Source organism: Dermochelys coriacea, chromosome 10 (assembly GCF_009764565.3).
Source record: "Dermochelys coriacea isolate rDerCor1 chromosome 10, rDerCor1.pri.v4, whole genome shotgun sequence".
Taxonomy (NCBI): Eukaryota; Metazoa; Chordata; order Testudines; family Dermochelyidae; genus Dermochelys; species Dermochelys coriacea.
In genome coordinates, this window is record NC_050077.1 from 12,498,534 (window position 1) to 12,522,157 (window position 23,624).

Below are 23,624 nucleotides of genomic sequence, written 5' to 3' on the forward strand. Positions count from 1 at the left end.
ATCCTCTATATCTATATCCTCTCTCCGCAATTACACACACCCCATATGTAGACATCTCTTCCATGTGATAAATTACTGAGCTGTGTAATAAATTAGTTTAGTATGCGCGTTCAACTGCCTTGCAACACTAGGCCAACTAACCTAGCTCCACAGGACTTATTCAAAGAATCGAGACGTCTGAACAGCTTCAGATGCTTCATTTTTAAAACAATAAATCATACTACCACAAATGTATTTCCTTTCTCCACCTCCTTCCTGCAAAAAATGTGAATCATCCCCCAAAACTCTGGCTCTGGGCCCAGAACAGGTAATATCCAAGTCTGAACTAGAGCAGTTCAAGGACCAGTGCCTTGGGACTGTCCGGTGGCTTAACGTTCCTATTTCTAGGACATTAATAGGAGATTCCTAGCTACCCAACAGCCCACACAACAGTTGCTTCTACCCTTGGAAGGGTAGGCCTTTTTAGGCCTAGAAAAACTGCTTGAAGCTATTTAAGCAGGGACTTCACATGTATTACCTGTCTCTGAGTTTGGAGTTGGACTCCTGGTAACTAAAATACACCATGCTCCGGAGGAAGAGAGTCCCAATTAAAATTGTTTAAAACATCCTCCACTTGCCAGGTAATGTGGCATAAGCAAAATAATGTATTATTTATGTATGTGCACGCACACACACACACACACACACACACACACACACACAATGTGTATGACAAAATACATAGACAATGCCAATGCATCCTACTGTTATGTACATGAATATACACATATACTATACCAATTTATGAACACAGTTTATAAAAGGATATTGGGAACCTTTGCCATGAACGATGCCACCAAGTGTAAAATTTTATTATCGCCATCTGCCCATTTTACAAAGGTATAGAGAGAAACAAAGTGCCAAATATGCCCATGGTTTAACTCAATTTAATTGGATGAATGAATGAATTTGGCACAAGAAATCTATGCATTTACTGTAATAAACCTAAAAGCGGATAGAAGCCAATACAGTATATCACATACATTTCCATATACTTATTACCATTGACTTTTAAAATGACGTAGCTACAAAAGATTACACTTGTCCAACTCCTAGATTTAAATGCTATAAAAGGATGCAAACTATGTAAATATTTTTCAAACGTATTGGGCCATACCTGATCCTCAGCATGTGTAAACTGGCATAATTGCACTGAATTCAATAGCGCTACGTTGATTTATACTTGCTGAGGCTTTGCTCACTAAGTGTTATTATGAACACTGGACAAATCTATAGAGTATTTAAAATGTTGTATGTGTGTATTGTGTTCTGTAAAGCATTAGTTATAGGTCCTACAGCCCTTACCACCATGTTAGTCCGATTGCCGTCAGTAGGAATATTCATGATGTGGAACAGGGACTATTCACATGAGTAAAGGCTGCAGGATTTGGCCTATCAAATGCATATTCTTTAGAGGGTCACTCTAGTCTGTGCCAAGACAACTTCTCCTCCCTTGGTCACCAGCCTTTCAGATTGTCCATCTCTTTTTACACCTCTGTCTTCAGTTTTTCCCTGATGCTATCCAAAGCTAGAAATACCATTCAGCCTCGTCGAAGAGAGGAGCTATTCTGACAAATGTGGCTCACCGTGATTTCATTTCCACAAATGGCTTTCAGAATATTTTTTCAGGCTGCTGTATCCTCTTGAGTTTTACATTTAACGCCCATGTTGGGGATCATGCCAGAAGGGTATTACAGACGGTTTTGTCTTAGCCAGGCTAAACTGAAATGGCAGATTGAGAACCTCCAGCTGATTTGGTAGATTTTTTTATATGCGATTGACATGGATACTCTACCTCCAGCTCCTTCACCTGCCCCTGTTTTCTCCTGACCTCATTGCTCCACTCACTCCACCTTGCCCCACTTAACCTCTCACTCCCTTCTGGCTTCTTCCCCACACCATAATATGCATATTTCAGTTTCTCCAACCTCAAAAAGCTAACCCTTGGTCCCTCCCTTTCCACTCCAGCTACCATCCACTTCCTTTCTTCTAATTTATTTGTGTTACAGTAGCATGGAGCCCCAGTCATGGAGCAGGACCCCATTGTGCTAGGTGCTGCCCACACATTTGCTTCCACACTCACCCAATGAGCGCCCATCTTCCCCCTCTACTCCATCCTCTCTCGCACCCTATCCACTCCTCTGAAACTGCTCCCACCAAGATGTGCAATGCTCTCTTCCTGGCTAAGTCTCAGGGTCAGTGCGCAGGCATTCTCCTTGATTCCTAGCTGTTGTTAACACTGTTGGTCATGCTCGACCTCTTGCCCTGCCTCAGTTTCTCACAGCTCTGCTCCTCTGTCTCTCCCCTATCTCTCCATGGCCCTTCACTGTCTTTTTGTGGGGTTGTCCTCCTCCTCCTGCTGCTGCTTTCAGTGGCAGTTCCACCAAACTCTGCTCTTAGAGTTCTCTTCCCCCTCACCACCCTTTTCCTGGGTGAGCTCATCTGTTCACACTCATATCTAATGACCATCCCAAAGCGGATGACTCCTAAGCCTACCTCACTTTTTCATTCTCCCACTGACATCTCCTTCTGGGAGTTTCACCATCAGGACTTGATGCCTGGCCTGAACTCCCAGTTTTTCCCCTTCCAACCCCCGCCCCCACACACTTTGTGCTCTGTCGCTGTTGATCACACCTCTGCTATCCCTGTCACTCAGGTTCTTAACCCCGTGGTCAGCTCAGACTCCCTCTAGTTCACTCCTCCCATGGGGTGATGTCCAAGTCCTGCTACTTCTTCCATCAAAACCTCTTCTTTCTGTTCAGATAGCTAAAACTCATCTCCTGCCTTAGTCACAGGAATTTCTTCTCCTTCCCCCTTCCACTCTGCACAATACGCAGTCTCCAGGATGATGGACCTGGCCTCTCAGTCCATGTCACATACACACACCACTGAATCCTTACACTGGCTTCTCCTTCTCCATTGCAAATTCAACCTTTTTGTCCTTGCCCTCAAAGCCCTACCTACCTCTGCCTCTCCCAACTTCTCTGAGTTTCTCTCTGACTGCATAGTCCACTCATTCCCTATATTTCACCAGGACACCCTATTTGTCTGCTTTTCACACAGGCCCAACCAATGGGATTTCCTTCACTCCACATGGAGCAGCCTTCCTGAGCTGACACATCAGACCATTATCCTCTCATTTCAATGCCAGGACACCTACCAAAAATGGCTCTACTAAGACATTTCTGTTATCTTTAATATTTTAAGTCTTTTTGTTCCAGCATGTTGTGCCCTGATTAGCCTTTGCTGGGTAACCCCCTAATCCCAGGCCTTGCCCATCTTTGGGATTAGCCTCAATTCAGTAGCTGGTGGCCAGCAAAGGCTAGTGCACATCATGGTGGAGCTGAGAGATTTAAAAAGAGACTTTAAAAAAAAAGACACCCCCCCCCAGGAGTTTGCACTGATGCAGCTGCACGGATTGCTGGCCACCAAACCCTACAGCCCAGAGACAGACAAGACTTTATTGATGCTGCTTTGTTGCCCTCCCTACACTGCAGCATCACATCCAGATTTAGATTATACAAATCTTTGGAACAGTGACCACAGGGGTTTTTGTGTGTGTGTGTTTATTTCTGCTTGGACTAGGGAACAAACAAATAATCCCCAACATTCAGAATAATACGCCTCACACATCAAAGGAACACGAAGCCTGACCTTTCCTACTTAATCCTTCCTGGTGAGGCGTTAGATCTTGTGTTGCCTGATGATCAAACATGATTGCGTTAAGCAGACATGGAGAACAAGCTCTTATCTAGATACGATTTCTCTCCCCTCCAGGTGCATCCAATGAAGTGAGCTGTAGCTCACGAAAGCTTATGCTCTAATAAATTTGTTAGTCTCTAAGGTGCCACAAGTACTCCTTTTCTTTCTCCCCTCCAGGGGATCCAGTTCTCTCTCTGACTCCTCCCTCCCCCAGTTGCATGAAATCAACCAAATCCATAATCTCATCTGGTCGGGACTCAAAGGTGGAAAAAATCAAGTCGCAATTCAGTGACTGCTCTGAGTGGAGAATGAAGCCAAGCAGCGGTGCTCGCTGAGCTCCTGCGGGTTGATTGCCACAGCCTCAGCCCGGGGCTCTGGCTGGAGAAATAGCAGCTGGAGGGCCCCGAACTGAGTTCACCCCGAGGCCTCGGAGGTGTTACGGGAAGGGGAAGGTGACCCCTTCTCGCGCATTCCTGTTACTTTAAAAGGCTCCGTGGTTACACCAAGGGGTAGGAGTGTGTATTTCCGTGTTACGGGGTGTTGGAGTGTGAGACAGTCGGGTTGTGTGTGCCAGTGTCACGTTGTTTTGGAGTGTGAGAGAGTAGGGGTGTGTGTGTCAGTGTCACGGTGTGTGAGTGTGAGAGAGTCCGTGTGGGTGTGCCCGGGCGAAGGCGTGCGGGAGTGTGTGAGTCCGGGTGTGTGCACCAATGTCACGTTGTGTTGGATTGTGAGAGAATCGGCGTGTGTCAGTGGCATAGTGTGTGAGTGTGAGAGAGTCCAGGTGTGTGTATGTCAGTGTCACAGTGTGAGTGAGGAGGTCGGGGTGCCAGTGTGACGGCCTGTGTGAGAGTCCGGTGTGTGTCAGGTGGGCACTGTGTGTGAGGTGAAGAGAGTCGGGGTGTCAGTGTGACGGTGTGGTTGAGCGTCCAGGTGTGTGTGTGTGTCAGGGCACATCGGGTGTGAGTGAAGAGAGTCGGGGTGCAGTGTGACGGTGTGTGAGATCCAGTGGGTGTGGGGTGTCGCAGTGGCACTGTGTGTGAGTGAGAGAGTCGGGGTGCTCCAGTGTGACGGGTGTGGAGAGTCCAGGTGTGTGTGTGTGTGTGTCAGTGTCCACAGTGTGTCTGAGCGTCAGACCAAAAGGGGTCGGTGAGTGAGTCGGAGGCCGGCAGCGAGTGTCTGTGGCCACAAGAGCCAGGGAAGTGCAAAACCAAACACCGCTGCGTAGCACCACTGGCTGCCGAGAAGGGAGAGAGAAACAGAGGGAGGGAGACCCGGGGGAGGTGTGGGAAAGCCGGCTCCTAAGGAAGCGCTGCTGGGCAGCCCGTGGGACGCGTGGCTGGTCCTGCCCTGGCTGCAGACAGCGCGTTGGCCTCTCAGGGCCGGGCTGCGTTACAACCTTCCCCGGCTCCAGAGTTCTACCCAGGGTACAGCAGGCGGCCTGCAAGGCGCTGGCTCAACAGTCCAGGCTGCAGACTGGGCCCGGCAAAATCACGCTGATCCATTGCTGTCAGCCTAGTCCTGCTTGGGGGCACGTGGCTGCCAGTCTGGGTAAAACATCCAGTGCGGGTGCACCGGGCCCTGGCTCCACTCTGCAGATGGCAGGGGCGAGCTGGAAGCTGGAGGGAGCCGGTCGGGGAAAATGGCAAAGCCCGAGCCCGGAGCTGCGGGGCAGGGGCACTGCTGTCTCGCAGGCCGAAGACAGGCCTCCCAAAGAAGGTATCATCCGTCTGGGGTTTAGGGAGCGCGACCTTTCCCTCCCCTTAGCCAGATCCGCCTGGCAACTGGGGCCTGGCCCTGGATGTCCCACTCAGCCACCAAACTTCGCTGTGCAGGGAGCGGCCGGTCTCGCGTAAGGTCCCTGCAGGGTCGGGAACCCAGTGGCAAAGGGCTTCCTCGTTCCGCTTCCTGCCCGCCCAGCGATCCCAGCCCCCTAACCCTGCAATTAGCGCTCTTGAGCCTTCAGAAAGGAGACAGCCGGGGACCCTGCTCCCAACGCCGGCCTGCAGCCAGGCGAGGAATAAGCGCCTTTCCTCCAGCTCTCCCCAGCCTTTGCGCTGCAAGCCCAGGGACCCGCAAATCTGCGCCCTGGAGTGTAATGAAGATGCAGCGAGTTACAAGCTCAAACCGATGCCTTTGGGGAGCCTTCGGAGCTCTTTTCTTCGATTTCGCATGGTAATGAGATTTCGCATTTAAGATTAGTACAAATGGTTTCCCTTCAGAAGGGAATGAGCTGCCTGCTTATGGTTTCGTGTTTAAAGCTCCAGCGACTTGTCCCTTCGCTTTGTGTAGCCAAGGGTGCAAACATCAGCAAACACGCGCCGGGAAGCCTGCTCCCATTAACCCCCCTGGATATTACTGAGAATCCATCGTGGGGCCCCCGCTCACGTGTCAGAAGGAGGGAAAAGAGTCCCCAGATCTGAACGCCGTTGGGGAAAGCAGCACCAGCTCCCAAGCAAGTCCAGGGACTTGCACCCCTTATGGGAACTATCTATGTGAGTGATAACAGCCCTGCGCTTCCTCCTCCACAGGGAGCCCTGCTCCATGGCTGCGTTCCTCTCTCCCGGTGCTTTGCCCTGCCAGGCAGGGGGAGACTTCCTGCTCTGCTAGCACTGCCCGGGTGCCTGAAAGGTGATGCCGCTGAGAAAGGCTCTGTCCGTGCCTGGCATACAGCACTCAAATAATTATCGCTCTAGACACACATACACCGTGCACCCTGCAAAGCCACTTCAATGCAGCGCTGGTAGAAAGAGATTGTTCCGCCCTTGGAGCGTTAAAGCCACTAGCCTCCCTGCTCGTCCACTTCTACTCCCCCTGCTTTGTCTTTCTATCTTAAACAAAGCCCCCCCGAAAGGCCACGAGGGAAGGGAAGGCTGCAGGGAGAAGGGAGCCAGCGGAGAAACTTCCTGGAAGTTTTTTGCAATTCCACATTTTGAAGGGTGAAACCCCACCCCCACCTCTGTAGGGCCTGGCTTTGCACCGCCCTGTTGGGAGCAATGCAAACAGCTGCGAGCTCGGGGATTTGGAAGGTCTGGCCAATATCCACCCACAGCTGTGGAGCCCCACACAGCCCCGGGGACACCCCCACACCTGTTGCCTTCGCCTCCCTTTCCCCCCCCCCCCGGGTTTGTCCGGGGTGGAACGGGCCCTGCGCTGGAAGCAGGAGTTACCCTGCCCTGGAGCCGTCTCCTTACCTGCGCTCCCCGCCAGCCCGGGTTTGCTGCCAGCTCTTCCTCCTCCTCTCTCTAACGCCCGCGCGGGGCTCTTTATGGAGCTTCATTCACCCGGCGCGTTCCCATCGATCCCGCGGCCGGCCCCTGCCTCTCGGAGGCAGAGCGAGTGAGGCCTCGCCCATTCCCAGCGACTCTCTCGTTAGAATGGAGCTCGGGCTCGCAGCCCCGCCCCGGAGAGCTGGGGACACGCGGGCCAGGGAGCAAGGAAATGCCCCTGGAAATGGGGAAGGGGAGGCCAGCAGAGACCGGGATGCTGGGTATGGAGGCTACCCCGGGTGGCATTAGCCGGTGGGGACCTGTCCCTCTAGACCTGGGAAGGATTGGGGGGGGGGGTGTCTGCAGCACAAGGGCCAGCTGGGGAGCAGATTCTCTCCCCAGCTGATAAGCCCCTGTCCTGTCCTCATCCTGTCCATCTCTCTCGTTTCTTTATACCGCGCCCATCACCGTGGTCGCCCTAACCCGGACTTGCCTCTGCCTTCCCCACACCCGGCTGCCGCTAGCTGCATCCGCCACGTGTCATTGTCCGCTCCCGATCGCTCCGTGTTAAGAAGTGGATCACACACACACACACACACACACTCCAGTCCCCTCCTGGCGGGCCTTACCTGCGGTCCCCAACCACCCTCGTGATGGAGTGGGTCTGTCAGTCTGCCCCTGGGCTAGGGAGGGAGACCCTCTTTTGCAGCCCGTCTCTCTGCGTCGGGAGCCATTTGGTCGGCTCGCCAGCCAGCTCCCCAGGGAGCTCCCCTTCCCTAGCTCTTTACCCTTTGTTTCCCCCCCCCCCCCGAGCTCCTGCTTCCTGTCCCGTTTTCATCCCAGGCTTTGATTTTTTTTTCTCTGTACCCACAGCACGATCTCAGCCTCACTCTACAAAGCAGCTGGCCAATTCAAGCGGCATACAAAGGAGCTGACTCAATCCCAGAGACCGCGAATGGAGATAAATCCTGGTGCATGGGGGAGAGGGCGAGCCGGAGGAAGAACAGCCCGCGGAAGAACTGCACTGCAAACAGGAGGGGCAGGGGGACAACAATCACTAGGTGTCCTACCCCAGATCTGTACAGGCACCGCGATGGGTTCACACCCCTCGTCCCTGTTCCAGACGCAAAGACAAAGCCGCTGTTACCCTAGTCCCCTACACAGCGCTCAGTGCCCGCAATCAGAGTTTCTTGCAGGGCTTTGAGCGGCCAGGCAGAGAGTAAAGGGTCCAAGCAAGATCATTTCCAGGTTCAATCCGGGGGGGAGGAGGGGTGAGTGGGTGTGGAGGGGGAAGGAGGGACAGGGATGTGCAGCCAGTACTGTGTGAGAGAGACAAAGCTGTAAAGTGTCTGCCTGGCTGGGACCCCTGTCTGTTTCCACCTGGCTCCCTGATTCCCGGCCTTTGGCCTTTTCCTGCAAAGTATGGAAAGTGTTGTATCCTGTCGGATGCTCACTAAACGCAGAGATTTGTGGGCCGTGCCTTGTCACCTCGTTTATGTTGCGCTTCTTGGCTGCGGTCCCTGCCTTTGGAAATCCACTAGATGCGGCTATAAAGATTTTAAGACAAGCCAACGCTGCAGGCCCGTTCGACAAATACTCCCCTTGTCTTTTCTTCCCCTCGCTTCCTAATACAGGCTCTTCTCCCAGCGCCGCGCCCCAAGTATTGCACTGAAAACCTCTGTTGTTCTCTGTGTGTGGCTGGGGGCATAGGGGGTCAGATGAACTCCGCTTTCCCTGCAGACCTAGCCAGACCTGGATCAGCAAGCGCAGTAGCATCCGCTACCCACCCCGCTTCGGTCCTGGGCATGCAGCTTCCTCCTAAGATTGTGGGAGCGAGATAAAAAGCTGTTTAATTATCTATACAGTAAATGCAAGGTGAGCTGAGGAACCTCTAAACCAAGACGGCCACCTGCAATCCCTTCCAGGCATCTTGATTCCGCCCACCCTCCTTTACGGCGTCTGTGTTTTGGCGCTGCCGGAGACTTCAAAGCAACAAACCATTAATTTGGGAACATTCTGAAATAATTCGAAATTCACCTCGCCAGGCACCGACTGCTCACTCTACGGCTCCCTTAATAGATGTCATTTATATATACGGTGGCACCGTCTTTGAAACACTGGAATCAATTTATATTAATGAACTCTTTATTCACCACGGCAAACTTTTAAATGTTTAATACAGTGCAAACTGGCAATGAAATGCATCAAACTAACAGAAGGAGGTTGGCCCTGGTGCAGAGAGAAGGTGTCTGCCGCTTGAATCTCGAGGACCGTAAATAACAGAAAGGGCAAGTAAAGTGGACTCTGCTGGAGAGTGAGTTAAAAGGTCACTGTGATCTGAGTTGCTGTATACCTTCCCCACACTGGGCAATCCTGTTGATAGCAGAAATTGAAAACCTGACAAAAGCACTCTTTTATGAGTGGAAATCAAGAGAAGGAAAGCCGTCCAGCTGGGAGTAACACAACTGAACCTCTGGGCTGGTTGTTCGCATGCTACTCGAAGATACATTAGGAAAAGCGATTGAGCCCCTGTGGCTAATGCCTCAGTGATGCCCTCAGAACTCGAATGAGAGCGAGTAATTGATACGGAGTTTAATCAGGAGCAAAATACCAAGCCGAGCTGGAGAGAGATGGACGATGGAAGGAGATGGGGACCCAAATCTGGAAGCTGTCTAGCCCTCCTAGGAAAGTGAGACTGCAACAGCAGAACTGGTGTATTCAGTGACATCACCACAACAGAAAAGTCTGTGTGTTGAGTGACATCACTGTATGCCAGAGCTTGGGCTCGGGTCTTTAGGGAACTGGGCGTGACTGATAGGCCAAAAACTTTGGGTCGGGTTGATTGCTGAGAAGGGGCCCAAGGCTCTAAGAAAGGGAAGGAAACCTCTGGCAATTTGAAAAGTCCCACATTGCAAGAGAAAGAACAAACTGGGTCATCTTTGACGCTCCAAATCCAAAGCTCCCTGCCACGGAGCAACGGTTTAGGAACAGAGAGATTCTCTCGAAGGTGGAATTGGGTGTGTTGCAGGGCAGGGGAGAAAGCCCAGGCTAATAGTAGGCGGTAAGGGGCAGTGGCGTAGTTTGGAAGGGCAGTGGTCGCGGCTTCCCTGACAGCTCGGCGTAGGAGCAGAGCCGGAGGGGATCAGCGCGCAGCGCGCTGTCGAACTGCGTTTCGGATCGGGAGAAGTTCATGATTCTTTGTCATGAACTCCCGAGTCCCCACGAGTTCTACTCCCGAATCCATGGCACTTGTCCCCGCAGTGTGACACACCAGTTCAACAGGGCGCACATAACAAACACTTCGGCCTCAATGAGCCCCCCGGCAGGACCCAGGGCGCCGGAGACAGGAGCCGTCGGGTTATTTAGCCAAACCGGTAAAGTTAGACGCCCGGAGCGCTGCTGCTGGGCTCTGCCCCGGGGAGAATGCAAAGGGAGCGCATGCAAAGTTTGGCTAACGCGAGGCCGGCGATAATCAGGCTGGAAGGAGAAGGTAGGGCCAGGGAAGGGATAAGCGACGCGCGCAGCCGGCCAAGGACGTTGGGCAGCAGCCAATGCTGCTCTCCAAGCGATTCCTTCCGGAGAAGGGGGACACGGTGCGGCCAGAAGGACCGTAACGGCCCCATCAGCTGCGAAATGGCCCAGCCACAGGAGCTGGAGCAGCGCGGGATACAGCCCCGGCCAGGGCTGGGATGAATTGGATTCGGGCTGGGGAGAGGGTTTCTACGTGAAAGGGCTGGATTTGAATCCGTGCATAGATGTCGCTTCCCTGCTCCTCGCGGGAGCAGGTGGCAAGTTGTTCGCAGAGAAGCTGACATTTCCACAGGGAGGAAAACAGCAACCTGCGAGTCAACCGGTTCTATTTTTGCCAAGGATCGAAGGCGTTATTAAATCGAAGGCAGCCCCGAAGTGAGGACTGGGTGTTGTTCCAGTGAAACCGAGTGTGAAGGAGAGTAACAGTAACAGCGATCTCTCCCCGCAGCTCCCAAGAACAGCGAGGCCGACCAGGGACCCACGGGCTTCACCGCACACAAGGAAACACAAGCTCTAAATAAATCAAGAGCAGGACCCACATGACTCGTTTACTGCATCAAGTACAGCAACTCTGGGGCTGTCAAGCTGTAAAGCAACAGAGATTTTAAATGGACGGGAAGAGATTTCAAGGGGCCACCCGTGTGCATCGCCTGTCCAGTATTCTCCTAGAGCCCAGACTAAGAGGTGTGTGTGTGTGTGTGCGTGTGTGTTAAGACCCAGTTTAAAGATCCAATTCACACTGAGGTGGGTTCTGGGCACTGGGCTAAGGGGGACTGGCCTGACTTCATTAAAATGCATCCTGAAAATTGTTTGGCAACTCTGGTTCCGGCTTAACAATGGGCTCCCTGATTGGCAAGCTACTCGGCCCTCTGTGTTTATCATTAATTCTGTTACCGAGATGGAACTTTGCAGCAACATCTGTCATCATAATTAAAGCCGCAATGCATTCATCGGAGAGCAACGACATCTCTTTTACAACCTGAAACTACACAATCTAATGGAGGAGAAAACCCACTGGAGACCAATCAAAGAGATGGACTGTCCATCTGTCCAAGCCCGGCTTTTAGTATGATTTTAAAACTTAGCCAATCCAGGGGAATCTTTTGGGGGAGAGGATGAGATGCCAAGAAGAGACGAGCATTTAGGTTCAATAGTAATGTTTTTCTTTAACAAGGTTATAACCCTCTGCAGTCCCCATTTCAATTAGAGTCACATATTTGTTGGACCAGGGATAAGAGGTGATTAAAATCCAAGCCCACATTTGTGAGAGAGTTCCTCGTTCCCTCCCTCCCCCCCGCCTCCCCGTGCTTGTTTGTTTAAGTAAAACTATAGGTGCGGCACGTTTTTGGCTGCAACAATAGAATTCGTTTTAAAGAGGGCACTTGGCGAGTTAGAGCCGAGCGCCGCCAACTCAGAAGCAAATTAGCAACGTGCGATTTAAAGACCTCTATTGATAAAACACACACACACACAAACACGCCGAGAAAGCCGAATGTGAAAACCCAAGCAAAACCCTCCGGATTTGCAGGACTAACAAGCGCTGAGTTGCATTCTCTCAGGAATAGTAACCGTCAGGTCATTAGTCATTTTCGACAAGTTCCAAAGCGATCAGTAAACAGCTTTATCTGAGCACAAGTTAACCTGTCAGGAAGATTTCAATCGGCTGTTAAGCAACATTTGGGCATATCGCTATTAGTCACCCGCCCCCACAGCGCGCGCGCGCTCACACACACACACTTTAGCCAGGGTTGCAAAACTCTTCCCTCCTCTGCCGGCAGACAGTGAGCCCTGCGAAGCCTTGCGAGCTTCCGCCTCCAAAGGGCTACAACTTTCCACACACCCCCCACGTCCCCCCAGCACTGGGCGCTGGATCGCACTTAGCTCCGGATCACCAGACCTTGCTGAAGGCAACAGTTGCATTAACCTTCCTAGGGGCGAGGCCTCAGGGAGCTACTTTAAGGCTGATTAAAGTGCAGGGAGATGCAGGCGGAACCATTGGCTTCACCGAGGCGAGGGAGAAACCTAACACCGGCTAGGAGCGAGGCGGAGCGGGGACAGCCTCTGAGCTGGGGATGGGGGAGCAAGAGGAGGGCTGCAGGCAGCGGATTTATACCCAGTTCTTTATACTCCACAACCTCCGGAACTGGGGAGCCCTGGGGAGCGATCCCCTCTGCCCCGGGCTGGGGCTCGTGGCTTCTGCCGAGGCGCAGGGGTACCCTGCCTGGCGCGGCTGAGACGCGCGAGGGTAGAGGCGCTGGGAGCTGTCCGCCGGCCGCCGGTGCTGAAACCTGCCCGGAGCCAGGGCCCAGGTAGCCGCCAGGGACGCCCCCGAGCCCCGGGGACTCCTTGGCGGGGAGCGAGCGGAGGGCAAGCCGAGTTCAGCGCGCAGCTCGCCCCGCCAGCCGGGCCGGGCTTCGGAAAGTTGGGCGAGCCGGTGTGGCCACCCGCGGGCTGCACCGGCCGTTCGCAGCGGCCCTGCCGGCAAAGAGGGGCGTGCTCGGGAGGGGGCCGGTCGGGCGCCTGGGCGCCTCTCCCAGGGCGCAGGAGCAGCTCAGGCTGGCTCGGCAAGCGGAGCGCTCGCCCGGGAGAGGCCCGGGAGACCGGGCTTATCTCCAGCAACATCTGCCGCGGGATGGGGCGGGGCGACAAGGGGGGGGGGAAGGAGGCAGCGCTGGCTACGAAAGGGGTACGAGCTGCCAAGGAAGCGCGGAGTTGGGTGGGCTGGCTGCCCCCGGCGCACCGCCCTGCGGAGCGGCCCCTTTCGCCAGCCGATCCCGGAGCCGCCGGAGGAAGGCGAGCGAGCGCCCGCTGCCCCGGTACTGCGGCAGGGGAGGGACAGGAAGGGAAGGCGCCGGCTGCTGGCCCCCCTCCCCTCCCTCGCAGTCTTACCCAGCCCGGCTCACCTACCTGCCTGTGACATGGGGAGGGGTCCCTCGGCCGGGCCGAATGGTCCTTGATCTCCGCCCTGGGGGGACACGTTCTCCGGCCGATCCACCCCCCCCCCCGTGCCGGCAGCTCCCACACTCCAGACGGCAAATTTCAAACAGACAAATCCCAGGGCTGGATTCGGCCTGAGAACAGAGAAGGCTGCAGCTCCTCACTGCGTCAAGCAAGGAACCTCCAAGATCCAGGAAATGCAACGGGATTCATGCCAGGCGAGCCTCGCTGGAAAGCGCTGGGCTCCGCTGTTGTGGGGTTTTATTTAAATCTATTCCAGGAGGGTCTGGGGCTGGAGAGGGGCCATCCAGCAGCGGCGATGCCCCGCGCCTAGGTAATAGCACATTCTTGCCGAGCGTGATCAAAGGTTTAATGTAGGAGTCCGAGTGGGGGGAGGGGCCGGGAGCGGGGCGGGGGCTGGGGGGGGGTAAGGGGGTGTGTAACTTCAGCACAAGGCGCGGGTTGATCCAATGGAGCGTTAGGTGAAGTTGAAGCATCAACGCTTCTAATCAGATTGTTTGGCCAAGGCTGCCTATAAATGGGAAGGGAGGGAAGAGCTCCCCGCTGGGAAAGCCCCCTCCCCCAGTCCCCAGCCCAAAATGTCTCGGCCCTAGGGAGAGGCTGGCCGGCAGGTTGGGTTTGGATTCCTCCCGGGGCCTTACCTTGCATGTCGCTCGCTCGCTGTAGTAAAAATCCCACTTTCGGAGGGAGGGAGATTAACATCGGGCCGGGCTTGGGAGAGGCGCAGACGCGGTCCTCAGGCTCTGGGCTCCCGGCAAACTTTCCGGGTAACTTTTTCGGGCCGCTGTTTCCTTCCCGCTCCCAACCTGGCTAGGCCCGGGAGCCGGCCGGTTCCGGGGTAATTAGCGATCCACCGCACTCCTCCGGCCGGCGCAGTCTGGAAGAGACGCGAGGCTGAAGCAGCTGCCCATTAATCGTCCTGGAGAGAAGGGGACGAGCCGGAGGGAGAGGAAAGGGATCACCAGCCTCCCGCCGCTGGGGATTCGCCGGGGGCGCGGCGCTGGGGCTGGATCTGGCCTGGCAAAGCGTGGGCTGGGTGTTAGGAAGGGGCAGTCATGGCTAGGAAAGTCTAGAGCCAGGGGCTAGCAGGGCTGGGAGCGGCCCCTCTCTCCGCCCTGTATCAGTGGCTCGGCCCCTCCCCGGAGTCCCAGCGCCATCCCGGGTCCCTCCAGCAGAACTCTCCTTGGAAACGAGCTGCTGGCACAACCCAGCCCAGGCGGGGGGATGCTTTGCGGGGCTGGGCTCTCCCGTCCCCAGCGTGCGGGCGGAAGTTTCGCCGCACACGGAGCCGGAGGAGCAAATGACACTGCATGGACGTTGCTCAGCCCGCTGCAAAGCCCGGAGGGACCCGCATAGCCCACAGCAAGCCCGGGGAGGGGGGAGGAGGGGAAGGGTGGCTTGTCCCCGCGCTGGATGGGAGGCTAGCGCGGCTCGCAATGCTCGCAATGCTGGGGAAAGGGAAGAGCTGGGATGCCCGGGGACGGGCCAAGAGGTGGAGCAGTAACAGGGTGCTTGATCCCCAGCCCCCGTGTCTCTAATAACTCCTAGGGCGGCAGGGGGAGGTAAGCACATCTCCCCACCCCAGGTGAGGATGGAGTTTCTTGTTAAACCCCAAATCCCATCAGGACCTCTCCCCGCAGGAAGGGAAAATCCGCAGCGGGAAAATCTTTGGCTGCAGCTCCTGCTGTAGCAGCCCCCCAGGAGCCCCCTCCCTTTCACTGCCGACTGGGAATGCTGCCTGCATCTGTCCCACGCGTTTCACCACGCGTTGGGCTCCGAGAGCAGCTTTTCCAGCTGGGGGCAGATCGCTGCTGATGGAGATCTTGGCCTCTCCCAGCGCTCCCTGCTTTCTGTTCCCCCCCTCCTGCGCCGCCGCCCCCCAAGGAAATCCAAGGCGAATGGGCCCCTTCCCTCTTCTCCGTGTGGTGAAGTGACAAGGGGCCTCTTTAATAACCAATGGCAGAAATAAAGCCGGGATTAGCCAAGATCCCAAGAATAATTCACCCCTTCGCCGCGGCTCAGACATGTTCCTCGAGACTTACTTGTTGTGACAAACAAAGAAATCGATACACCTTTAGCTGAGAGAAAATGCATCTCCCATTGAAAAAGGCTCTTGGCTTGTCTAGGAGTAAAAGAGCAGCTTTCCTCTCCATTACTCCTCTCATTTCCGGAAATCAATGAGCTGGAGAACTTGTGTCTATCGCAGAGAGGCCTCCAAACACACCAGAAACGCTCAGCTCATTTGCCACACAAGCCTTTGAGTCAGGCATGTTGCAGCATTGGCCCTGGCAGCCTGGAAAGGGTGCGGGGTGCAAAGAGGCAGGCGAGATAGAGAAGAGCTGGGTTTCTTTATTTCTTTCTTTTGGCTCAATAATAATAAATAATAATAATAATAATACAGCCAAGAAATGAGGCAAAATGGAATAAAGCTGGGAGCCAGCCTGGGAACAAGCGAGATGGTGGCGCTTCTCCAAATGACAGCAGGCAACCTGGCTTTTCACTTAGTCAAGTTAAAAACACAGGCTTCTAAAGGCTGCATCCAAACAAAGGGAAGCAATTGAAATGGACTGTCCAGGTTCTCAACTGATTTACCATCGTGGGTCCCCTATGTGGTTCACAATGTGTTATGGGGGCCACATCCAATACTACCTGAATGGCCCTGAAGATGTCACATGGGCCACAACTCTGTGTTGATTGGGTCACAAGTGGCCCTCAGGCCACAGGTTGAGAACCATTGGTCCAGCAAGATGCACCCTGTGCTATTCTACTTGAGAAGACTTCTCTGCTCTGGAGCCCTGGCTTGACCTTCTGGCCCTATTGGAAGCCTTCTCCTTGTATGGTTATTTGAAATCTTTGTGCTTTCATGTTTCTTCTCTCTAATTCATGTGTTCCTGAAACTACGAGAGGAATATCATTAATCATTACTGTTTGTATTGCAGCAGCACCTGCAGGGCCAGGGGCCTTTTGGGCTGAGCATTGTACAGACCTGCCTTTATATGCCCCTTTTCAGTTCCAAGCATTTTACAGAGCTGGGCAGCTATAATTACCCCCCTTTTGGTGGGGATGGGGGAGGGAGACAGAGGTTAAGTCACTTGCCCAAGGTCTCATGGCATGTCAATGGTAGAGGCAAGAGTAGAACTCCACTCATGCCCATGGGATCATGCTGCCTAGCACTGTTCATCCAGAGGCCTGAAAGTACTTTACAAATGGGGTGTATTAATCATTATTATAATTATAATCACCATTAATCTGCTAGCCTCATTTTACAGAGGGAAGAAACCAAGGCTCAGAGGAGTTCAGGGTTCTTCCTTTTCCCCAGTTAAGTCAATAGAAACCCCCCAATCAACTCAATGGGTGATGGATCCAGCCCCTAAGTAACTTGCCCATAACTTTTCTTCCAAGCAACATAAGCAGGTGAGCTATTTTGGGCCTTTTGCTTGGATCCATGGATCTCTGAAGCATTTGATAAATGCCTTGGTCAGGGACTGGGGGGGGGTTAAACAAAGTAGAGTGAAACCTGTTAATAGTGGCTGCCATTGGGATTCCCCCTAGACAGGCCATCAAAAGATGGCCACACAAGCCACTGTTCACCACCTAACCTTTCTGAGTCAAGTTCATGACTCGGTCTTTAAGGCATTCCAGGTTTGTGTGTGCAGGGATCCTGGGCTTTATGTTCTAAGGAGACACACAGATACCTGTGCAGTTTTTAGCCGGCCGGTTTAGCACTGTCCTGTGTCTCTCTTGCTTTACCTGCTCTTAAACAGAGAGGTCTGTGGCTCCAGGCCTCCTTTGAGTCAGATCCCACCTCTGGATACAGTATTATGTGAACTATGTGTAGTAATGTTTTCACTGCAGCATACACACTCCCCCATTCAACACTTTTTCTCTGGCATCTTCCCCTGTTGGTCCCCCCCTTCTCACTGTGATATAGTGCCAGCTAATCAAAGCCTAGTTTGGTACAGCAGCTTCCTTGCCAGCAGCATTAGTGGGTGGCATAACACACGAGTATTGCTTCTGTGACTACTCAGGTGAGTAAGGGAAGGCAGGATCAGGCCCTCAAAATGGTAGATCCATGAAACCCCATGGGAGGTTGCCCCTGGGAGATGACTGTAAGCACAGGTATTGCTCTATTGCTATGCTGGAGATCAACAGGCTGCAAGGCCCATCTTTTCTCTCAGCCCTATGAAGAAGTAGGTGGGCTGGGGAGTTTCAACCAAGGTCAGTGTTTATCATTCACTTTATTTATCCCTGGACACAATCAGTTTGTTAGGGGTGGAATTTTCAAAAGGTCAGGTTTGTACCTCGCTCCCACTGGCTTTCAAGGCTTCATTCCCCTTTAGGCATTTTTGAAAAACCCATCCCATGCTCCTCTAGGTTAACAAAAACATTTTACAAGGACATAATTTGTAAGTGTTGCTAGGGTGGCAGGTGCAGGGACAGGGCCTATTGGTAGAACAACATCGTTACAAATCAAGATAAATGAAGGGGGAAAAAATAGGGACTTCTAAATAAGCTGCTCCAAATGCATTCATCCACCAGGAACTGACCACTATGCAGCCTCCAGCCCTATATTTAGTAAGATCTAAATCAGACATTAATAATATTATTAAAGACAGGAAGAAGTAAAATAAGATATAGTCTGGTTCAGATGACTGATCTATTTACACTCATGGAGGGGAGGACAGGATGGTACAATGAAGATATCAGGGGTCAGAAAAGCTGGATTGACAGTTTCCCCTTAACAGAAGAATAGACACACTGTTTCCACAGCAGGTTCTAAAAAGTCCTAACCTAATTTATCAAGCAATATCCAATAGAAAGTGATTAATAAAACTTATACTGTTTCAGCCGATTATGTGCAGGTGGAGTAGCAATGAGAGAGCTATTTGTCACACTTCTCATGCTGTCCTCTGCACCTCAGTTGGTCCATGTGAGACTGGATAAAGTAATTGGCAAAAGATGTACATGATGAACAGTGGCTAGTCAGTGGCTCATTTAACTGGGCAAAGTGGGTTGGATAATAAATTGGGTAGAATAATACAATTGATCTGTAATGTGACCTTGGGCACCTCTCTGTGCTTCTGTTTCTTTTCCCATCCTTTGTTTGTCTTGTCTGTTTAGACTGTAAGCTCTTCAGGGCAGAGACTGTCTATTGCCCTGTGGTTATGCTGCACCTAGCACAGTGGCTCCTTCCAGCCCCAAATCGGCTGGTGCTACCATGATAATAAAACAACCTCTGTGCTCAAAGAAAAATTAAAATGGTTAAAAGTTGACATAGACAAGACTAAAAAGGGGACATTTGTATTTCTTACATTTTTGTCTGCAGTGTTCAATCTCTTATAATCTCAAACTGGAACTAACCTAGTCTGGCTACCAATGTAAATCAGCTGAATAGCTGCGCACCTTGAAGTTGATTGAACCTCACACTCCATTGCAGAAGAGTTTTCCCCCAGAAGCAAATGCTTCAAGTAGTTTAAAATAATAAATGTCAAAAGGCAGCACAGGTGGGACCCATTACAATAGCAAACCATTATAGGGTCCCAGCAGAGGAAAGTCAAATTGGCCTTGATGCAGATTTTAGTTTCAAGAGGCTAATGCATAAAACTACTGATTGTGTGTGGGGGTGTGTGTGTATACATATAATAAAATATCTTGACAATGTGCTTTCAATAAAAAAATGGAAAATGTTGCTTGCGATATAATAGTATACACCAGCTCCAGAGCAAATAAAAATACAGTGGGCTACATCCTCAGCTGTTGTAAATTGACAGATCTCCAGTGATGGACGCTGATGGAGTTGTGTCTATTTACACCAGCTGAAGATCTGGCCTTGCATCTTGAATCTCCACCAGTCACTTCCTTCTAAGAAAAACTGGGAATAGAAACACTCTTCTTTCTGAATGAGTGAATGAGCCCATGTTATGAAGCCAATTCTCCTCTGCCATCAGGAAGTGCTGTTACAGAATGAAAGGGTTCAAGGGCACTCTTCAGCAACACGCCAAAGAGGAGGGGAGTTGTGCAACATCAGAAAGATGTTTTTCCCCCCCAAACGTTAGATGCTTGCTTGCTTGAGCGTGCGTGTTTGAGAGTGTGTGTGTGTGTGTTTTAGGCTCTATCTTAAAATCATCATCTTAATTGGAAAACAAAAGATGACATTTTACAGGCTTTTAGTCTAAGTGAACTAGAACCCTACTGTATTTTTAAAATGTTCCGAAAAAAGCCACTCTCTTGTTGGGGGAAAAGAATTACCATGTTTGCACAAAGACTATATTTCAGAAAGCTGTATTGCAAGTTGCTCAGTCTCTGTGATGATAAATATTTCCGCACATCATTACTCCAATTTTTCAGCGTGCTAATATCGCACCATGGCAAATCACATCTGCTGGAAACTTGGCAGCCTGGATGCATTTGTATAGATTATATTTGGTTTTGATTTTGTTTTCCATTGTGTCTTCAAAAACTTTTTTGAAAGTCAGTTTGGTGCCAGTGAAAGAGGCCAGGTGTGGCATCAGAGCCTCTCTGTTTAAGCACACTATGGGCAAAGACAGGGAATGCTTTAGCACACTGGCCTGCCAATGTGCCCAACCATGACCTGGAAGGATGATTCAGTCTCTACAGATAGAGCTACACTTAAATTATACTGAAGTGCTACAATGCCTCAGCTATTCCACTGTACAGACACTCATTATAGCCATCGGAGTGGGCCTCCCATCCTATAGTCCATCTACCTTCCCGAGAGGCAGGTCAATGGAAGCTATTGAGAGCTAGGTCAATGGAAGAATTCATCTATCAACCTTGCACTGTCTACACCAGGGGTTAGGCTGGCATAGCTGTGTCTCTCAGAGGATGTGGATTTTTCGCACCCCATGAGAGATGTAGCTCTGCTGATATACGTTTTCAGTGTAGACCAGCCCTAGGCCCATTCTCTTGGTTTGATAGCAGATGTCTGGTCTATACCTAAAACTTACATTGACCTAGCTGTGTCACTAAGGAGTGTGAAAAATCCACACCCCAGAGAAACATAGTTAAGCCAACCTAAGACGCAGTGTGAACAGCACTAGGTTGACCAAAGAATTCTTCTGTTGATCTAGCTACCACCTCTCGGTGAGGTGGATTTAGTTCATCCCAGAAGAACCCCTTTCGTCATGCTACAGTGTCTATGCTAAAGTGGTGCAGCTGCAGTGCTACAGCTGTGCTGCTGTAGTGTAGACACATCCTGAGACTGCCAGCAAGAGTGGATTATGCTGGTCTACATGGGACATAACTACATCTCTCAGGGGTGTGAAAAAGCCACACCCTGGAGAGACGGATCTATGCCAACCTAGCCTCAGTGCAGTTAGTGCTAGTTTGAAAGAAGAATTCTTCCAAGAGGCGGAAGTTAGGTCAATGGGATACTACAGAGGTAGAAGAACCTCTCCCATTGGGTGAGGTGGTGTCTACTCTGAAGCACTAAGGTATCCAGTTATATGGACACTGGTTCACTAGAAACTGGATTGAGACCACTAAACTTATTGCACCTAGGGCACTGAGCAACCAGAGGATGGTAAAAACCGTCCGTAACTACCAACCCAGGCTATAGAGGTGGAAGACTCTTACCAGTGCCCTGAACTAGCCCATTCCCCTCCCTTCCATTGTTTGTAATGCACTCTGAAGTTTGGAAATAAAATGTCAAAGGCTTGATTTGCGTTTGTTCAGTTGGAAGGTGCCATCTCCCTGCCATACCCATATTCTTATCGGGTCCAACCCAACGTGGCACTGTTGCCTTACTTCAGATTTTGGCAATAGAATTGTCCATTATATCATCCCCACTGTCAGAATGGTTCTAGGGGGGGATTTATCCTATACCCATTGAAATCAATGCTACGGCTTCCACTGGTTTCAGGGGACATTTTATGAGGCCCGAGGGTGGGAGTGTGTTAGATGATAAACCCACTACTGCTCTACAATGGCAAAGAACCGTGATCATTTACTACAGGAACCACACTTTCAAATTTGGGGTTTTTCCTAACATTTTGAGTAACAGAATGATGAATTAAAAAAAGATTCTGAGAGTCTAGGGCACACAAGAGTCACATAATGCATTACATTATGAGCCTAAACATGTTAATATTACAGAGACAGTATAGAACCTTCCACCTGAGGACCATCAAACAAGTAGCTGAGTGAATAATTCAATCAATGAATTTTGCCTTTTCTCCTGTTTGAAAATTACCTGTGAAGAGAATGCAAAGTTCCTGAATGTATTTGTTGCTCAGAATTATTCACAAATTCCTTCAGCGAATAAATTTGGTTCGCAAGACCTCTCAAACTGTGAATGTTACAAGCAACTGTACAATTCAAAATGTGTTCTGTAGCTAATCATCTTGACACAAATTTCAAATTGTCTATTTGGATGCAATGTTAACAAACCAGCCTGGTAACTTGTGATGGACTGCAAATCAACCAATCAGGAAACAGGAATAATATCAGGGCCCCATTTGACAGCTGGGGAAACTGAGGCATGGCGAGATTAAGGCCGACATTTTCAAAAGTGGCCACTGATTTTGGGTGCCCGGGCTGAGACACATAGGACCTGTTTGTCTGAAGTGTTGAGGACATGCTGCTGAGTACCTATAACTTGTCCTGAACTCCACCTCTGCAAATTAGACCCCAGAGGACTAAAATTGGGGACACAAACATGGAGGCTCCCAAATGTTGCGGCCACTTTTGAAAAGTTAGGCCTAGATGTCATGCAGCAAGCAAGTATCACCGATGGAATCCCCTGTCCTGTGCTTTCACCATAAAAGCCAGACTGTCTTGCATAATAAAGTCCCTTTGCTATTCAGTTGTCACCCATTGTATCAGGCAGAACCCTGGCTGGAAGACTGCCAGACAAGAACCACATTTTTTATTAAGGAAATGTATGTGGAAAGCGCTTTTTTATTTACACAGCATCAGATCATAAATTTCTTAGGAGATCAGATTCCCCCCTTCCCAAACCTTAGAACAAATAATCAAAAAATCAGCCTTCGGGGCTCTCAGGGCTTTAAAAGAAAGCAGGTAAAGCCATTACCTTCACTTTGCATAGTAAAAATGATATGCGTAAAGCTGCATAGAACAATCCTACAAAGCTCAAAGGAAACAAATGGGTGACTTACACCATGAATTTCAATGGGCCTTTGTGCAGTCAGAATAATAGCCAGTAAGACAGTGAAGTATTGCATAGAAAGATACTGAGCAGTTACACACACACACACACCCTTACTAATGCAGTGTAATATTGTGCAATATTGTGTAGAAAGATTGCACAGAAATTACACAGTGGTAGCTGGAGCCATCCTGTGAGATAAGGCTCTCTTCATGGAGTTATCTTGGGCATGTTATAGTAATAATCATTTGTTTTTTAAATAGGAGGAATTACCCTATAACTTCCCATGAAAGTTGGCTTTGCCATCTCTTTATCCAGGATGTTTAGCTTAGACACAGCATGTGGTTTGCAGTCAATTTCTTGCTCTCTACCCAATTTTTCAGCTGGGTTGGCTAAAGCACAAGGAGGTCCCATGACTTGCCTGAGGCCAAACAATGAGTCAGTAGCTCAGCTGGGATTAGAACTTGGGCCTTGAGTGAATACTGTAACCAAGTTTCTTATTAGTCCTAATAGCTGCCTTCCTATTGCAGACATGGCTACAAAACTAGGCAAAAACCAATCTTGCTTCAGGTTCCTTTAGATAATGGTCACATCTTAAAGGATAAATGCAATCAATTGGCTATCACTGCCTTGTCAGGAGACAGGGCCTAAGGTATGTACTGACTGCCTGCCACATACATGCTTTCCAATCCCTAGTCCCACATGCTCAGTCTCACACAGACCCTCATTTCTTTCTATACCCAGTTCTAAATAAACCCACAACTACACCTTGTACCCTGTTCTACCTTACGTCTACATGGAGCGGACCTCCAACATAGGATCACATTTCCCACCAACACCCACCTGCCCCTAAAGTCTTGCCTCCCAAGCAGCCTCAAACTGAGACAAACATTGACTGCTCCTACAAAGCCTTTCTCCAGTGATAACCTCCATATGGCCTCCCACACATTCCTGCTTCCAGAGCTATACCCAACACTGTCACAACCCTCAAATCCCCCTGAAACATGCACTCTCCCTCCTCCCACCCACACAGTTACACTATCATACACTAGTTAAGAATA

At 50.9% G+C, this 23,624-nt stretch overlaps 1 protein-coding gene across 2 annotated transcripts in view; it reads right to left on the reverse strand.

The window, feature by feature from the left end:
• ELFN1 (extracellular leucine rich repeat and fibronectin type III domain containing 1) overlaps positions 1 to 23,624 on the reverse strand; it is a 241,140-nt gene that overhangs the window by 160,815 nt on the left and 56,701 nt on the right. The window contains exons 4-5 of one of the 2 annotated variants that reach the window (XM_043493536.1): positions 14,078 to 14,355; positions 13,386 to 13,549 (exon numbers count right to left, since the gene is read on the reverse strand). The gene's annotated coding sequence lies outside the window, so the exon portion shown is untranslated. Of the gene's footprint in view, positions 1 to 6,932; positions 7,736 to 13,385; positions 13,550 to 14,077; positions 14,356 to 23,624 lie in introns of those variants that run through there. The other variant, XM_038420874.2, reaches the window with a different exon arrangement.